Source organism: Euphorbia lathyris, chromosome 5, assembly GCF_963576675.1.
Source record: "Euphorbia lathyris chromosome 5, ddEupLath1.1, whole genome shotgun sequence".
Lineage (NCBI taxonomy): Eukaryota > Viridiplantae > Streptophyta > Magnoliopsida > Malpighiales > Euphorbiaceae > Euphorbia > Euphorbia lathyris.
Window position 1 is genome coordinate 32454997 of NC_088914.1, and position 7680 is coordinate 32462676.

Here is a 7680-nt window from a genome sequence, read left to right on the forward strand (position 1 = left end):
TTAAGTTAGGAGTTTTAATTAGATTAATATACTCCTATTATTATCCAATAAGGTTATTATTATTATCCTTAATATATTAGATATATAGTGAGATAATAATTAGGAATTCTATTATTATCCAATAAGGTTATTATTATTATCCTTAATATACTATCATCGTAAGCTCGAATTATGGTCTCCGAGGCCATCAAATCTCCCTTCTCTATCCCCAACTTGGATAGCAGCTTCAACAGACACACGTTAATAGCCGATCCATCATCAACCATCACACAGCTCGTCCTCTTCCCATTTATCTCGGCTCGGATGTAAAAACGGCTTGTTGTGAGCCTTCCCTTCTTCCGGGAGATCTTCATCGGTGAAGGTGATTTCAGTTCTCTTCTGGGCTATGATTGCCCCTACTAAAGCCGCGGGCTCAGTATCGGTAGAAATGACCAAATTCTGCAACTCTTTCATCAAATTCTCACGGTGGTACTTAGAATGGCACAAGACTTCCCACACTATAGACTTAGCTTGTGTTTTCTTCAACTACTCGAGGACTTAATCATCCGGCTTGGGAGCCGATCCTTCTCCCACCTCAGTTTCAACCATCGGCGCCTTTCCCTCGGCCACTCGACCTGATCTTGTCATAACGGCAATCTCCGGCTCATCATCAGATTCATCCCAAATATTGATAGGAATTCTCTGATCAGTATTCTCCTCCTCCGAGGAACTTTCCCAAATGTCCACGACCATCAGATCCATTATGTGATGGACGTTCGGATTCAAATAGAAGGGATCTGCCGATCCATACATAGCCCAGCCAACCAATTCGTCATAATTTCTAAGAAATACTTTATTCATCCTTCTTGCCGCTATCGGAGTGGCGCCTCTATGTATGCACATGAGCTGCACCTTATCACTCATTGTTTCTTGACACAGCTCGTAGTGGTACCTCCACCTCCTAGCGTAATCCGCAAATGGTTCCTCGGGGAATTGCCTGATCCTATCCAGATCTTCTAGGGATCCCGTCCACGGAATGTACATTTCATATCTCGACACAAACGCATCCCGAAGAGGTATCCAATGACCCCTTTCTTCTTCTGATAGCCCTTGGTGCCACAACAAGGCTTCCCCCATGAGAGTTTCCAGGACGTGTTCATGTAACTCACTTTGAGGGAATCCAGCGTCATACATATGATTGCGGAATAACTTTGCATGCTCAGTGGGATCCCGATATCCACCATACTTGGGCATTGCTAACACCGCTTCAGGCGTCTCATAATAGGACGAGTCCGGTGTTTGGTTCGCAAGCATCCATACCGTATATTCCTTAATGAACCTCTTGGTCATCGTGGCCCAATCGCACTTAATACGCATCGGAAGAGACATATACCACATCAGCGGCTCCCCCATTAGTGAATTGCAAAACAGACTGGTGATCTCTTCTTCATTAAAACCCAAAGGCCCCATGGCCGATAAGTAGAAGTGCAGGTGTTCCATTGGATCCTTGTTGCCGTTATACTTACTAACAGCTGGCAACGGACGTTTAATAGGCCCAATTTGCAGCGCAAAGCGCTCCGCGGTCCTATCCTTAGCTTTCTTGTACTTCTCTAGGAATAGATCGGACAACTGTTCCCAATCATGCTTGCATGAGTCGGGCAATGAGTGGAATCACCTCAAAGGCTCGCCTATCAACGAATGGTGGAACCACTGAGCAACCTCGTCCACCCCAAAAGATTCAACAAACATATCATGCATATACTCGCGCAAGTGCACATCGGGATTCTCCACCCCACTAAATAAACTCAACTTTGGCATGATAGTTCGAGACGACCCTTCCCCGGTCTCTTCGGCACTATCTTCATCATACGGCGCTCCGCCGTCTAGTCCTTCATCCATTGGTCCGTCCGCCTGCTCCTTGCCAAGAAAGGACACATATATACCATTTCCCACATTACTCTTCTCATTGGAGTCCAACAACTCCTCTTCGTTTTCCCTGAAGGATTCCATAACCAAACTCTCTTCGAGCCCAGACCCGATCATGCTCACCCTATAGTTAGGCAATGGATTACGCCTAGTGGAAGGGTTCGCTGATGAAGGATAAGCTATCTTCTTCTCCTCAATCAAATATTGGATCTTGTGCTTCAATCTCTCACAGTTCTCGATATTGTGCCCATAATTACTGTGGAACTCGCAGTATCCCCTAGCTTGTATCTGCGGGGTAGGCTATGCCTTGTTATAAGGAGTAAGAGCTTTGAACAATCCTTTTTTCTGCAATCGTTCGAAAACTTTTGCGTAGGTCTGATCAAACTTGGGAAATTGCCTTTTCTTGATAGCGTTGAGTTCAAGCATTTTCACTACGGCAGTTTCTGCACTTGCGCTTGGCCCTCCGGCACTATACCCAGACTTTGTCCACTTAGTATAAGCTTTCTTCGGCTCACCGTCTCCCTTAACTGTCAACGCTCAACTATACATCTGATTGAAATCAGAAAAAGGCATATACCGCAGCTCATTCTTAATATACGACAAAGTGTTGCCAATTACCATTCGGATCTAGTCCTGCTCAAGCGGCTTTTGCTTCATAACTGCCGCCTTGGCTCTCCACCTCCTTACAAAATCGGACAAAGACTCCCCAACTTGCTGCTTAATGCTTTCTAGCTCTTTCAACGTAACCTCAAGCATAGTGTTGAAACTATACTGAGTGATAAATGACTTTTCCAACTCCTTCCAATCTCTCTTTGTTACCAACGGCAACGCATGAAACCACACGAGGGCAGCCCCCTCCAGATAAGTATTGAACAGTCTAAGAACTTGTTCCTCAGTCAGGATCGTGTGTTTCATCACTGCGACATACTGGTTCATGTGAGCCGTGGGATCCCCAGTTCCATCAAACTTCTTCATGTCAGGGAGCCGGAACTTCAAAGGCAAAGCAGTTGCCGACAAACAATTCTTCAAATTATAAAAGTCTTGACTTCCGGAGCTTCCCCCACGCAGATCCTGCACCTCCTGAGTAATGTGCTGCTTCCATTCCTCCTCCTTTGCTTTCTCTTTCTCAAGATGTTTCTGGATATAGTCCTGATAGTCATCCTTATTCCCGAAGCAGGGACCAGTGTTCATTTCATTCTCATCACGCTTACTACCGCTCTTGTTATCCTTCAGGGCCAACTCCGCTAGCTGGGCCAGGATTGCGGCCAACTGATCGTTAATGTTGTTCATGGAATTCTCCAACTCGGCCACCTTTTCGTCGGTTTCAGACATACTGACCGAAGACTGAGTATACTCGGATGAAGATGATTCAGAAGCCACAATTACCGACTGCGATGGTTCGGAACTGATGATCTGTAACTGGTCGAACTGTATGACTAGCCGACTACTCTCACGGAACCACAACCGCTTAATGAGAAGTTTCTTACAGAAAAAGAAGAAAGCCAGGCTAGGGATAAGGGTGTAACGGGCCTCACCCTATATTAAATTATATAGAAAGTGGAGTGCTTCTCGGATACGAAGCACGAAGCGAAGTGATCACTATCACTCTTATTACCCGTAGGTATATCAGAAGCCAAAGCCTGAAGAGAAGGTTTGTGTAAAGCAAGCAAAATAGGGTTGTTTTGAATCGGTTTACCAGATAGGTAGAAAAGAGGTTTTGATTCGCAGAATCGCATAAGCATAAAAGATAGGTTTTGGATCGGTAAAAGGAAAGCAAGCCCACGGCTTTACCCGAAAAAGATAGGTGTTTCGAACGAAAAGTATCATTTTGACCCTAGTAGAGATGAAACTTTTCTTATTTGAATTCCCTTCGGTGAAGGGAAATGATAAAGTAGGATTTCGCCCCTATAGGAGATGCAACTTTGAAGATTCGAATACCCTTCTCCGAAGGGAAATGATAAAGTAAGATTTCACAGCTATACGAAGATGAAAAAGTGGAATTGCGCGAACGGTATCCATTAGTATGTATGCATGATTTTATATGCATGATTCATGGTGTGTGCGTTTATTTATTTATGGATATATAAGATAAGAAGAACAATTGTTAGTCTAATTACACGTATCACAACATCTCTCTTCCACCCTTATTCCTCCACACACTCGATGGTCCAAGTCTCTTTCCTAGGATTTTGGTTTGGGGCTCACATTGCAGTCCAGGGGACGCGTGATGCCGTCGATTATTGCGGAAAAGTAAATCATCCATCAGACAATACAATTCATTCTAACGTATCGACATTTAGTGACTAAGATATCGACCAAATGGATTATCCTTTCGAATAACTCGTCTTTTGTTATTCTGCGAGACGCATTAGTTCGGGTTTTGACTCCCTTTTGAGCATATCTCGGATTTAGACATGGTACGAGTTATTCTTTTGGTTCAATCGTTCGTTATCGACAATGACTCGTTCCCCTTTATTCGTGTGGGTTTATATCTCGATTTTTGGATTACAACGGGATCTTTTGGATCTATCGAGAGACGCAACCACGTGTTTGTTCAGTGATGGTAGCACTTTTTGGATTTATGTTAGGGAACAGACTCATCGCGTAACGTGTTTGTTTCTAGCGTCAAAATTCGCTTGCTCGTTTTAGCTACATGAAAAAGACGGCGAGTCTTATTCGATCGCACGATAATCTTTCGGCTATTAACAACTTTTCATTTCTTCCAATTTACGGGATATATCATCCTAGCGTGGTTATAGAAAATTAACGTATTGTTGAATCACATGCTTATTCGAAGCAGGGATATTACCGTTCTTTTCACTTTAGCATGAACTGAGCGATCACGCAGATCGGGCCATATTTCTTGTAGTTTTGGTAATGGTCGAAATGATCGAGCCATTAGTCAAACCCACAGTCTCGTCCATATGGTGCGATTATGCGGTTTAGCTTAATTCGACTTCATGATTTTAATCGGTGTATATACTTGTTCGAGGCACGTATTCAACGGCATTGGTTCATTTTCTTTAACTACTCTCGGGATTGACATATATCGTAGATACAAAATGATTTTGGTCGTTTTTTTATTTTTATTTTTCTTTTATTTTCTTAGTCACCTTTGCGGATACGTCCATTTCTCTTGAGAACAACGCAAGGTATAACGTAAGAGTTCATTTTTCATTCGGAAGGGACGGGCCACGTTTATGAAACTCTTTTCGTTACAACGGGGTCGTTCAAAACAGAAATGTTCTTCGTTTTCGTTTTGTCATAATCTCGCTTTATCCCAACGTATTTAATGAATGTGAATAACGACTATCGTCAATATAGTCTTTTGAATCGAGATATAACTATCCTTAAAACCAAATCGATTCACACTAATACGTGCTTACATCATAACATATGTCCTAAACATGTGCCTTCTTCGGGACACGGAAAGGGACCAGGCGGGTCGCACAAGTTCATTCATACGAGATGACTAAGTCGTCTTTAGTTTGAATCGTTTCTTAGTTTGAATCGTTTCGATGTTTTGGGGTAGTTTTATATATCGGTTTAAGAGTATATATTAACGTATCGTTTCATTTTCTTTACATAGTTTAGGATTAGACACGTATCATGGCAATTTGGAAACATGAGTTGATTCATTTATCACATAAAAAATGGTAACGGGCAATCCTATGACAACTTCTAAGGCTACTATATGCTGACACGGCTGATCGCGGGACCTCACAGGACCGCACAAATTCGCCCCTAACGAATGGATGGGGACCCTTTGGCGCCTTACTGCAAGGGGGAACTTACACTCGCCTCTTTCGAGCGACGAATGGACTCTCGCTAGAGGTTTCGCGGAAATTACCCAAAAGGTTTGCAATAATGCTTATGAATGCATACGAAAAGAAATAATACGATCCGTCCCCGTTAAGGGCTTAATACACGCCTTCCGGAATCAAATTTCTCACTTCCCCAGCAGAGTCGCCACTTGTAGGTGCCGCGGCCTCGCCCGGGCGGACCGAGGGGTGGACACCGTTGACGACAGATGCTGTGATTGGCGCCGAAAGCAACCAATCGCGGAATCAAGCTGCTCGGCAGGGTCGGAGCTCGGAGTATGGAAGAGTCGCCACCCATGAATGGGAAAATGAACACTGATCCCTTGCGGGAGACCGGTGTGGGCTCGGGAAACTTAGGTACGAGCCGAGAAGGCTAGCTTCTTTCCGGAGAAAGGCTACTAGGCACCCCGATATCGCCCGGTTATGAACCACTGGCCTCCTACTTAGCGTGTTAGGCGATAACGGACTAATCGCATATTTCTTTAAGTTTAAAATTCATTTGAAACCTTTTCTTTCTCGCTTTGAAAACCGTTTTGAGCATGTTATTTGAAAGCCATTTTAGTAAAGAATCACCCATTTTGCATAAATTTAAAGTATATAGAAGAGAGAGGGAGAAGAAAGAATTGATTTATTCACAGTGTGATTTATGCTTCGTATTATACATTAAATCTACACTAATCTCACTCCCAAAAAACGAGTTTATTTACATGGTTTGTACCTCAATCGATGTTGGAACGATTTAAGTACGTTTCAAAACCCCGTTAATTTACATGATGTTCACTCGAATCGCCGTTGGAACGACTCGAGCGTTCGAAAACGTTGAGCAAAAAGTTTTAACAACAAAAAGCGTGATTAAGCATACAAGTCCATTTATTTTTGTACAAAACCTCTTAATTGAGAAAACGATTCAAAACTCCATTATTTACAATAAAAAAACAATTTTAATTACAAGGTTCGCTTAATCCGTCGTTCGAACGAATTAAGGTTTTAAAACATGACATTTGAGGAGTCGTTTGAAAACGATAAAGAATTAGAAAGAAACTTTTTAATTACATTAGGAACCTCTAGAAACCATTAGCTTGAATAATTAAGTTAAAATCTCTTTTTGTGGTTTATTTTCCCCTTTTTCACTCAATTTACTCATCACTTAAACATAATCACAATAATGAACCAATTAAACCAAAATTCACCAAGTAAAACCCATTTAAAATATATACCCATAAATGTCAAAAGAATAAGAAAAAAAGAATATATACATATATATACATTTTTAACTAAAAATAATGATATATCTATAGATTTAAAGAAAAACAAATAAAAGATACTATATTACATTATTAAGTATATGTATAATAATGAAAATAGGAAATACTAAATATAATACCTTCTTTATCCTAGTTAAAGCTATGTAAAAATAATGGGTAAAACTCCAAAATAAGAGAATATCATTTATCCCAAAATGGTTTGATAACATTGAGATATTATCCTAAGGACCAAAAGGGATATTCACCTAGAGAACACCGCGTATTAATCCCCAAAGGAGATCCGGATGGCGGATCTCCACGATCCCATTCAAAGAGATCCGCTGGCGAACCTATAAGGCGGATCTCCTCATCTACTTGATTCGTCACTGTAACAGCTAAAGCCGACTCGGCCATAAAGGCCATTAATGAGTTATCAATTAGCTAAACCGCCAGTTTAAGAATAACTTATAACCGCCATTAATGGAGCATTAATGGAGACTTTCTGGTTGCCAAAGGTTACGACTTCCAAGCTATATATAGCCTACATCCTTAGGCTATCAAGGTACACTTACTGATTCTCCACTTTCGTACTTACAGTTTATTCTCAGAAATATTACTGACTTTGGCATCGGAGTGTCCCCGGCCGATCCCAACGGCGCCTCACAGGGAAGCGCTCCGATCAAGGATTTTTCCACAAGTTATCAATTGGT